Consider the following 12,392-nt stretch of genomic DNA (forward strand, 5'->3'; position numbering starts at 1 on the left):
GTCAAAGCTGAGTGGGTACACAGCTCACAGTCCTGTCCTTACCTCAACATCCCAGGAAAGCCCATCTTGGGTTCACCCGAGGACCTGGGGACAGGGTGAGAGCCAGGAGTTCAGATACCCCAAGCCAGGAGCAGCCCTGGGAGGGTGCGGTCCTCAGAAAAAACCTTGTCCGGTGGACAGCTCTCATGCCCTGTGACCACTTGGCAAGAGAGGCCAGGCTTAATGGGAAGGCAAGTTTGTTGCTGCAGAGTTAGAAATGGTGCTTTGTTCAGGCAGCTTTTTAAAGTCTGCCTGGAGGGCCTGCTGATGGCCAGGACAGGATAGAGTTAGTGACTCACAGCCTGGCCGGGCCCAGAAGGTGTCCACAGGTCCGTCCTGGCCAGACCCTCTTTGGAAAAGCCAGTGCAGAGCTGCAGCAGGAAGGTCAGTGAATGTGGCCCGGGGCTTCTGGGGAGGCTGGGACCCCGGGGTTGTGGGGGGCAGCCCTGGTCAGCACAGAGTCTGGAGTCAGGTCTGACCATGGTTAGGGCAGATGGCCACAGGCCCGGGTGGAGGGGTCAAAGGTGGAGTGGCCTAGGGCTGAGGAGGAACCCAGAGTGCCCAGGTCATGAGGAGAAGGGAGGAAGAGCCTCATGGGCTTGTGAGCTGGAGCTTTAGTTCTAAGCCAGAGAAGCAAATACCATCATCAAGGCTGACTTGCAGCCCAGGTGGCAGCTTGGACCCAAACGCTGTGAGAGGGAGCCTTGCCCCTAATGCCCTTATGTCATCATCTGCTTGTGACTGGGAGCTGTCACCCTCGCCCAGAGGCCTCTGGGAGCATAAGGGTCTGGCCAGATGACTGTAGTACCAGAGCTTTGGGGTCATGACCAGCTCCCATTCAGCCTTAAAGGCCTAGTGTCACCTCCTCCAGGAAGTCTTCCTGAGGAACTTTCCTCTCCCCTATCCTCCCTATGACCACCTGCAGAGATCTCTACCATTAGGCTTATCCACACTGCTACTTTTGTGTCTGCCTCCCTCACTAGGTAAGCTTCTGCATGATTAATACTACTTACCATTCATCTTCAGAGAAGGCGATGGCACCCCACTCCAGTACTCTTGCCTGGAAAATCCCATGGACGGAGGAGCCTGGAAGGCTGCAGTCCATGGGGTCGTGAAGAGTCGGACATGACTGAGCGACTTCACTTTCACTTTTCACTTTCATGCATTGGAGAAGGAACTGGCAACCCACTCCAGTGTTCTTGCCTGGAGAATCCCAGGGACGGGGGAGCCTGGTGGACTGCCGTCTATGGGGTCGCACAGAGTTGGACACGACTGAAGCGACTTAGCATGGCACCATTCATCTTAGTATCGCCAATACCTAGCATAGTACCTGGCACAAAACACGTGGTCACTCACCTATTCATTTATTCTCTAAGCACTTACTCTGTACCAGGGACTATTTTATGAATGAAAGAATCATGAATGGATGCTAGTTCACCGGCTTCATTCCCACGATAGACGATGCTTTGAGAACATTTCCTACTGACAGGGTCCAGGCAAAGGTGCTGTTTGAGTGAGGGGCCACTCGGGTGACTGACTGGTGGGACCACTTTGCAAGGTTGGTGTGATGGGTTCTGGACTTCACTTCTTGTCCAGTTTTAACAATGAGGTCGTGAGCAGCACCCCAACTCCCCCAATTCTCATTCCCCATGCTCTTCATGCTGATGCCCACTGCCAGTCTAGCAAAAGATCCTCCCAAGCCTACTTCAAACTTCACAGAAAGGAGAGGAAGGGGAATCTGGGAACCCCAGGAGAAGCAGGGCATCATTCAGCACAGCTGAGCCCCCACCCTGACCAGGGTAGCTGATGGGACTGTGACATCAGAAAGGAATCTGATGTCCTCCTAATGCCTGTGGTTTGGAGGACAGGATGGATCACCAATCCCGATGAGGATGGAGCACCGGTGGTCAACTGCTGCTGGGAGGCTGACAGGTGCTGGCGATAGCCTGCTGTGGTGGATGGTGAGGAGAGAGGGTTCCTAGGGTCTCTGGGTGGGCAGGAGAGAAAGGTGATGGAGAGGGTGCCCTCGTGGGAGCAGGGCACAAACAAGGGAGTCCCCCCATGGTCTGAGCCTGCCTGAGAGAGTGGCTGGAGGCAACTGTATTCACTTGCGAACACCTATGCCCTCTGAGATGCAAATAATAACAGCTGGATTAGAGGAAGAAATGAAAACAACTTGATCTCAACCACATAAGACCACTCATGCCCAAGAGCGAAGGCCTCTGCCACCTTAGTCCCTCATCTTTAATGCTCCTGGGAACAACAGGGGAGCAGGTGGCTCGATCCTTGTTCTAGAGAGTGGAGAACTACAGCCAGAGGCTGGTGACTCAGAGTCAGGTGTCAGAGTGATAACCAAGGGACTCAGCTTCAGGCTCTGCTCCTGGTGCCAAACAAATAGCCTGGGTGGGGTGGGGATACTGCATGTGGAGCCAGAAAGAAATGAACTCAGCTCAATACACAACAACCAGAAATCAATAACATTTATACATGAAGGCAATGCACACCTAGAAATGGGTAAAAAAAAATCAGTATCATTTATGATAGCAACAAAAGTATACCCAAACATTAGGAATAAACCCAGAAAAATATGTGACTTATATGCTGAAAACTATAAAAAAACTGGTGAAAGAAATCAGAAAAGACCTAAATCATTGGAGACATAGTTCATGCTGATGAATTGGACTACAATTCTACATCTACTGACTATATCAGTAGTGTTAAGATGCTAATTCTTTCCAAACAAATCTATAGATTCAATGCGATCTCAATCAAGGTCTCAGCAGGATTTTCATTTTGGAGAAATCAACAAACTGATTCTAAAATGTCTATGGAAACACAAAGGAAGTGGAATTGTTGAAGCAATTTTGAAAAAGAAGAATGAAGTTGGAAGACACACACTACCTAATTTCAAGACTTACTATAAAACCATAGTAATCAAGACAGCATGGAATTGGCAAAAGTACAGATATCAATAAGTAGAGTCCAGAATTAGAACTACCCATATATGGTCAATTGATTTTCAACAAGAGTTCAGAGGCAATTCAGTGGGGAAAGACAATCATTTCAATAAAAGGTGCTGGGAAAACTGGGTATCTATAATCAAAAAAAAAAAAAAAAAACTCTGGCCCATACCTCATACTGCATACAAATATTAATGCAAAATAGATCATTAGCATAAAACCCCAAACTAGTAAAAGCAAAGAAAATTCTTGTGATCTCAAGTGAGGCAAAGACGGCTTCAATAAGATTTCACGAGCATGATTCATAAAAGAACAAGTTGATAAATTTGACTTCATCAAAAATAAGAATGAACATCTGTTCTTTAAAAAACACTGTTAAAAGAGTAAAATAAGCCACAGACTAGGAGAAAATATTTGCAAATCACATACATGATCGAGGACTTGTAGCTAGAAAGTATAAGGAACTCTCACCCTCACCTTCTCCCTCTGAGTCCAGGGGTCTGTTCTTTACATCTGTGTCTCCTTTGCACCCCTGCAGATGGATAAGTCTTGAGGCTACTGTAAAAATAAGACTGAAAACCAGAAGCAGGAGGCTTAAGTTCAAATCCTGAGAACACCAGAAAACTCCTGGCTCCAGGCAACATTAATCGACAGGAGCTCATCAAACGCCTCCATACCTACACTGAAACCAAGCATCACCCAAAGGCCAACAAGTTCCAGAGCAAGACACACCATGTAAATTCTCCAGCACCACAGGAACACAGCCCTGGGATTCAGTATACAGGCTGCCCAAAGTCACTCCAAACCCATTGACATCTCATAACTCATTACCAGACACTTCATTGCACTCCAGAGAGAAGAAATCCAACTCCACCCACCAGAACACCGACACAAGCTTCCCTAACCAGGGAACCTTGACAAGCCACCCGTACAACCCCATGCACAGCAAGGAAACTCCACAATAAAGAGAACTCCACAAACTGCCAGAATACAGAAAGGCCACCCCAAACACAGCAATATAAACAAGATGAAGCGACAGAGGAATACCCAGCAGGTAAAGGAACAGGATAAATGCCCACCAAACCAAACCAAAGAGGAAGAGATAGAGAATCTACCTGATAAAGAATTCCAAATAATGATAGTGAAAATGATCCAAAATCTTGAAAACAAAATGGAATCACAGATAAATAGCCTGGAGACAAGAATTGAGAAGATGCAAGAAAGCTTTAACAAGGACCCAGAAGAAATAAAAAAAAAGAGTCAATATGTAATGAATAATGCAATAAATGAGATCAAAAACACTCTGGAGGGAACAAATAGTAGAATAACAGAGGCAGAAGATAGGATTGGTGAGGTAGAAGATAGAATGGTAGAAATAAATGAATCAGAGAGGAAAAAAGAAAAATGAATTAAAAGAAATGGGGACAATCTCAGAGACCTCTGGGACAATGTTAAATGTCCCAATATTCAAATCATAGGAGTCCCAGAAAAAGAAGACAAAAAGAAAGACCATGAGAAAATACTTGAGGAGATAATAGTTAAAAACTTCCCTAAAATGGGGAAGGAAATAATCACCCAAGTCCAAAAAACCCGGAGAGTCCCAAACAGGATAAACCCAAGGTGAAACACCCCAAGACACATATTAATCAAATTAACAAAGATCAAACACAAAGAACAAATATTAAAAGCAGCAAGGGAAAAACAACAAATAACACACAAGGGGATTCCCATAAGGATAACAGCTGATCTTTCAATAGAAACTCATCAGGTCAGGAGGGAATGTCAGGACATACTTAAAGTGATGAAAGAAAATAACCTACAGCCCAGATTACTGTGCCCAGCAAGGATCTCTTCTCTAGACAGGAAACACAAAAAGGGTGTATAAACTCGATCCCAAAACAATAAAGTAAATGGCAATGGGATCATACTTATCAATAATTACCTTAAACATAAATGGGTTTATCAAAAGACAAAGACTGGCTGAACGGATACAAAAACAAGACCCCTATACATGTTGTCTACAGGAGACCCACCTCAAAACAAGGGACACATACAGACTGAAAGTGAAGGGCTGGAAAAAGATATTCCATGCAAATAGAGACCAAAAGAAAGCAGGAGTAGCAACACTCATACCAGATAAAATAGACTTTAAAACAAAGGCTGTGAAAAGAGACAAATAAGGACACTACATAATGATCAAAGGATCAATCCAAGAAGAAGATATAACAATTATAAATATGTATGCACCCAACATAGGAGCACTGCAATATGTAAGACAAATGCTAACAAGTATGAAAGGGGAAATTAACAATAACACAATAATAGTGGGAGACTTTAATACCCCACTCACACCTATGGATAGATCAACTGAACAGAAAATTAACAAGGAAACACAAACTTTGAATGATACAATAGACCAGTTAGACCTAATTGATATCTATAGGACATTTCACCCCAAAACAATGAATTTCACCATTTTCTCAAGGGCACACAGAACCTTATCCAGGAGAGATCACATCCTGGGCCATAAAACTAGCCTTGGTAAATTCAAAAAAATTGAAATCATTCCAAGCATCTTTTCTGACCACAATGCAGTAAGATTAGATCTCAATTACAGGAGAAAAACTATTAAAAATGCCAACATATGGAGGCTGAACAACACGCTGCTGAATAACCAACAAATCACAGAAGAAATCAAAAAAGAAATAAAAATATGCATAGAAATGAATGAAAATGAAAACACAACAACCCCAAACCTGTGGGACACTGTTAAAGAAGTGCTAACAGGAAGGTTCATAGCAATAAAGGCATACCTCAAGAAACAAGAAAAAAGTCAAATAAATAACCTAACTCGACACCTAAAGCAACTAGAAAAGGAAGAAATGAAGAACCCCAGGGTTAGTAGAAGGAAAAATCTTAAAAATTAGGGCAGAAATAAATGCAAAAGAAACAAAAGAGACCATAGCAAAAATCAACAAATCCAAAAGCTGGTTCTTTGAAAGGATAAATAAAATTGACAAACCATTAGCCAGACTCATCAAGAAACAAAGAGAGAAAAACCAAATCAATAAAATTAGAAATTAAAATGGAGAGATCACAACAGACAACACAGAAATACAAAGGATCATATGCGACTAATATCAGCAATGATATGCCAATAAAATGGACAATGTGGAAGAAATGGACAAATTCTTAGAAAAGTGCAACTTTCCAAAACCGAACCAGGAAGAAATAGAAAATCTTAACAGACCCATCACAAGCATGGAAATTGAAACTGTAATCAGAAATCTTCCAGCAAACAAAAGCCCAGGTCCAGACGGCTTCACAGCTGAATCCTACCAAAAATTTAGAGAATAGATAACACCTATCCTACTCAAATTCTTCCAGAAAATTGCAGAGGAAGGTAAACTTCCAAACTCATTCTACGAGGCCACCATCACCCTAATACCAAAACCTGACAAAGATCCCACAAAAAAAGAAAACTATAGGCCAATATCACTGATGAACAAAGGTGCAAAAATCCTTAACAAAATTCTAGCAATCAGAATCCAACAACACATTAAAAAGATCATACATCATGACCAAGTGGGCTTTATCCCAGGGATGCAAGGATTCTTCAATATCCGCAAATCAATCAATGTAATACACCACATTAACAAATTGAAAAATAAAAGCCATACGATTATCTCAATAGATGCAGAGAAAGCCTTTGAAAAAATTCAACATCCATTTATGATAAAAACTCTCCAGAAAGCAGGAATAGAAGGAACATACCTCAACATAATAAAAGCTATATATGACAAACTCACAGCAAACATCCTCAGTGGTGAAAAATTGAAAGCATTTCCCCTAAAGTCAGGAACAAGACAAGGGTGCCCACTTTTCACCATTACTATTCAACATAGTTTTGGAAGTTTTGGCCACAGCAATCAGAGCAGAAAAAGAAATAAAAGGAATCCAAATTGGAAAAGAAGTAAAACTTTCACTGTTTGCAGATGACATGATCCTCTACAGAGAAAACCCTAAAGACTCCTCCAGAAAATTACTAGAGCTAATCAATGAATATAGTAAAGTTGCAGGATATAAAATCAACACACAGAAATCCCTTGCATTCCTATACACTAATAATGAGAAAATAGAAAGAGAAATTAAGGAAACAATTCCATTCACCATTGCAACGAAAAGAATAAAATACTTAGGAATATATCTACCTAAAGAAACTAAAGACCTATATATATAAAACTATAAAACACTGGTGAAAGAAATCAAAGAGGACACTAATAGATGGAGAAATATACCATGTTCATGGATTGGAAGAATCAATATAGTGAAAATGAGTACACTACCCAAAGCAATCTATAGATTCAATGCAATCCCTATCAAGCTACCAACAGTATTCTTCACAGAGCTAGAACAAATAATTTCACAATTTGTATGGAAATACAAAAAACCTCGAATAGCCAAAGCAATCTTGAGAAAGAAGAATGGAACTGGAGGAATCAACCTGCCTGACTTCAGGCTATACTACAAAGCCATAGTCATCAAGACAGTATGGTACTGGCACAAAGACAGAAATATAGATCAATGGAACAAAATAGAAAGCCCAGAGATAAATCCATGCACCTATGGACACCCTATCTTTGACAAAGGAGGCAAGAAAATACAATGGATTAAAGACAATCTCTTTAACAAGTGGTGCTGGGAAAACTGGTCAACCACTTGTAAAAGAATGAAACTAGAACACTTTCTAACACCATACACAAAAATAAACACAAAATGGATTAAAGATCTAAACATAAGACCAGAAACTGTAAAACTCCTAGAGGAGAACATAGGCAAAACACTCTCTGACATAAATCACAGCAGGATCCTCCATGACCCACCTCCCAGAATATTGGAAATAAAAGCAAAAATAAACAAATGGGACTTAATTGATTAAAAGCTTCTGCACAACAAAGGAAACTATAAGCAAGGTGAAAAGACAGCCTTCAGAATGGGAGAAAATAATAGCAAATGAAGCAACTGACAAAGAATTAATCTCAAAAATATACAAGCAACTCCTGCAGCTCAATTCCAGAAAAATAAATGGCCCAATCAAAAAATGGGCCAAAGAACTAAACAGACATTTTTCCAAAGAAGACATACAGATGGCTAACAAACACATGAAAAGATGCTTAACATCACTCGCTATCAGAGAAATGCAAATCAAAACCACAATGAGGTACCATTTCATGCCAGTCAGAATGGCTGCTATCCAAAAGTCTACAAGCAATAAATGCTGGAGAGAGTGTGGAGAAAAGGGAACCCTGTTACGCTATTGGTGGGAATGCAAACTAGTACAGCCACTATGGAGAACAGTGTGGAGATTCCTTAAAAAACTGGAAATAGAACTGCCATATGACCCAGAAATCCCACTGCTGTGCATACACACCGAGGAAACCAGAATTGAAAGAGACACATATACCCCAATGTTCATCGCAGCACTGTTTATAATATCCAGGACATGGAAGCAACCTAGATGTCCATCAGCAGACGAATGGATAAGAAAGCTGTGGTACATATACACAATGGAGTATTACTCAGCCATTAAAAACAATACATTTGAATCAGTTCTAATGAGGTGGATGAAACTGGAGCCTATTATACAGAGTGAAGTAAGCCAGAAAGAAAAACACCAATACAGTATCCTAATGCGTATATATGGAATTTAGAAAGATGGTAACAATAACCCTGTATGCGAGACAGCAAAAGAGACATAGATGTATAGAACAGTCTTTTGGACTCTGTGGGAGAGGGTGAGGGCAGGATGATATGAGGGCAGGGCAGAGATAATGGCATTGAAACATGTATAATATCATATGTGAAACGAATCGCCAGTCCAGGTTTGATGCATGATACAGGATGCTCGGGGCTTGTGCACTGGGATGACCCAGAGGGATGGTATGGGGAGGGAGGTAGGAGGGGGTTCAGGATGGGGAACATGTGTACACCCGTGGCAGATTCATGTTGATGTATGGCAAAACCAATACAATATTGTAAAGTAATTAGCCTCCAATCAAAATAAATAAATTTATATTAAAAAAAAGAAAAAAGTATAAGGAACTCTCAAAACTCAATAGTTAGAAAAAATAAGAAAGCAAACAACCCATGGAAAAATGGGCAATAATAATTTGAACAGACATTCTCCAAGTAGGTATGCTGCTGCTGCTATTGCTGCTAAGTCGCTTCAGTCATGTCCGACTCTGTGTGACCCCATAGATGGCAGCCCATCAGGCTCTGCCGTCCCTGGGATTCTCCAGGCAAGAACACTGGAGTGGGTCGCCATTTCCTTCTCCAATGCACGGAAGTGAAAAGTGAAAGGGAAGTCGCTCAGTCGTGTCCGACTCTTAGCGACCCTATGGACTGCAGCCCACCAGGCTCCTCCACCCATGGGATTTTCCAGGCAAGAGTACTGGAGTGGGGTGCCATTGCCTTCTCCACCAAGTAGGTATATGTATGGCCAATAAGCGCAAGAAAAGATGCTAAACATCATTAATCACTGTTGTTGTTTAGTCACTAAGTCGTGTCCTACTCTTTTGCAGCCTGTAACCCACCATAGACTGTAACCCACCAGGCTCCTCTGTCCATAGGATTTCCCAGGCAAGAATACGAGAGTAGGTTACCTTTTCCTTCTGCAGGGTATCTTTCTGAGCCAGGGATAGAAGCCAAATCTCCTGCACTGGCAGGAGGATTCTTTACCACTGAGCCACCAGGGAAGCTCCTTCACTGGTCATTATTATGTGAAGTCACTCAGTCATGTCCGACTCTTTGCGACCCCATGGGCCGTAGCCCACCTGGCTCCTCCATCCATGGGATATTCCAGGCAAGAATACTGGAGTGGGTTGCCATTTTCTTCTCCAGGAGATCTTCCCCACCTAGGGATTGAACCTGGGTATCCCGCATTGTAGACAGATGCTTTACCATCTGAGCCACCAGGGAAGTCATTAGGGAAGTCGTGTCCGACTCTTTGTGACCCCATGGACTGTAGCCTACCAGGCTCCTCTGTCCATGGGATTTTCCAGGCAATAGTACTGGAGTGGATTGCCATTTCCTTCTCCAGGGGATCTTCCTGACCCAGGGATCGAACCCGGGTCTCCCGCATTGTAGACAGACGCTTTACCGTCTGAGCCACCAGGGAAGTCACTGGTCATTAGGGAAATACAAATTAAAATCACAATCAAATACTAACTACCAAATTTCTATTAGAATCACTCCAAAAATGACAATACCAAATGCTGGCAAGGATATAGAGAAACCAGAACTCTGATACACTGCTGATGGACATGTGAAATGGCAATCTTTTTGGGAAACAAAAGATTTGTTTGGCTGTTTCTTAGAAAGTTAAACAAATTTACCAGATGACCCAGCAATTTCACTCCTAGGAATTTACCCTAGAGAAATAAAAACTAATGTTTACACAAAAACCTGTATATGGATGCTTATAGCCCATTACTTGTAATAGCCCCAAACTAGAAACTGCTCAGATATCCTTCAACAGGCAAATGGATTAATGAACTGCTGTGTGTCTGTACCACAGAATACCTAGCTCTTATAATACAAAAGAATCAACTGTTGATACACCCCACCACGTGTATGAGACTCAAAATCATTATGTTCAGTGGGAGAAGCCACACTCGGAAGTCTACGTTCCGTACGGTTCCTTCATAAGGGGCTCTGGAAGAGGCAATGCTATGGGGACTTTAAATACATCAGGGGTTGGGATGTGGGGAGGGCTTGAGACTCAGGGACATTTCTTGAGATGATGAAAAGGTTCTATTTCTTTTTTTTTTTTTAACCCCAGATTCTTAACTGCCTTTTTTGTACAAAATCAGGGTTTTGTAATTTTTGTTTTTAAAAATATATTTTATTTTGGCTTTGTAGGGTCTTAGTTGATATGCTTTGGCTTCTCTGGAAGCCCAGCTTCTTCAGCCCAACTTCTCTGGAGTTGTGGTGTGCTCTGAAGCCTGTGGGCTCAGCAGTTCCAGCTTGCAGGCCTTTGTGGGATCTTAATTCCCTGACCAGATATTGAACCCATGTCCTCTGCTTTGGAAAGCAGATTCTTAACCACTGGACCATCAGGGAAGTCCCAAAGCTCTATGTCTTGGTTGTGGTGGTGATGACAAGGATCCATGAATGTGCTAAAGCTCTCAGGACTAAACAAAGGGGTGGGGGGTGGAGGTGGTGGTGTATCTTCTTGAGATATGCAGGAGACCAAGAATTTCCAGGCCATGTGACTTGGGGCAGGGGTCTTTTTGAGCAGCAGTTTCGTTATCTGTATAAAGGGGATAGTAAAATAATTTAGGGACTGCCAAGGATCAGCTAAAGGTGTGCCTATGTGCTCTGAGTAAAGGGTTCCATGAAACATCTAGATACTTGAATGCAGGAAACTATCCTCAGCACCAGGGAAACAGCTGGACATGCCACCCAGCTCCTTCCCATGGGAGAGCCCAGAAGTGACCATCTTGGGAGGAATGCCCACTTTGTCCTGGCAGCCTGGGCAGTGTTGAGATGTCTGACCCAGACCCAGCCCAGACAGAGGTTCTTGACTGCAGTATATGACACCACCAGGCTGCAGGCTACTCATTCCTAATAGGAGCTTGTGAGGAAGATTTGCTCTTTTTCTTTACAAACTTGGTGGTGGGGGTGGGGGTTGGTTTACAGTCATCCTTCATTCTTGCTTTGGTACTGAGGTTTCACCAGTACTAGTGTGGTGCCCCTGCCAGGAACTTGTCATGGATGGGTGTCTATGTTAACTATGCTTTCTTATTTTCTGTATTCTTGAAGCTCTGGCATCTGGGTCCCTGATGACCTGACATGGGAGGGACTTGCCCCTCCAGGTCTAGCTAATTCTTGTCTAGGACGGGAGTGTGCCTTTCATATGCAAACCAACCAGTCCAGGGCCCATCCTGAGAACCACCTCCTCTCTCTCGCTCCAGGAAGCAATACTCCTTTGCCTTAATCATCCCAGGGTCAGCACCAGACAGCTTGGACAGTCCTCCACCCAGAGTCCACTGAAATTACTCAAACTGGCCAATCCTAAGCCTGCTTACACTGCCTCACTGATTCCTTCCAGTGGAAACCATAATAAAGGCTCTTGTCCACATTTTCCTCCTGCTCCTTTCTTCTGACCAGCCCTGGTACTTCCCCACACGGACCTGCACTGCATCCTGATTCTAGGCACCCAGGAGTACAAGCTTCTTTACCACAGTCATTTCTGTGTCTGCATGACCTATGGTGCCTGATTAAAACAGAACTTGGAAACACATTAAAACAATGTCTAGAGAGTAATCAGTGACACAGGCATTATTATCACTTCCATTTTATACAGAGGGGAACTGAGGCCCAGAGAAGAGA

At 42.8% G+C, this 12,392-nt stretch overlaps 1 protein-coding gene across 4 annotated transcripts in view; it reads right to left on the reverse strand.

The window, feature by feature from the left end:
* The window catches only part of CAMTA1 (calmodulin binding transcription activator 1), a 992,196-nt gene that overhangs the window by 338,870 nt on the left and 640,934 nt on the right, over window positions 1–12,392 (reverse strand). The gene's annotated exons all lie outside the window — the stretch shown is intronic.

This window comes from Bos javanicus, chromosome 16 (genome assembly GCF_032452875.1).
Source record: "Bos javanicus breed banteng chromosome 16, ARS-OSU_banteng_1.0, whole genome shotgun sequence".
Taxonomy (NCBI): domain Eukaryota; kingdom Metazoa; phylum Chordata; class Mammalia; order Artiodactyla; family Bovidae; genus Bos; species Bos javanicus.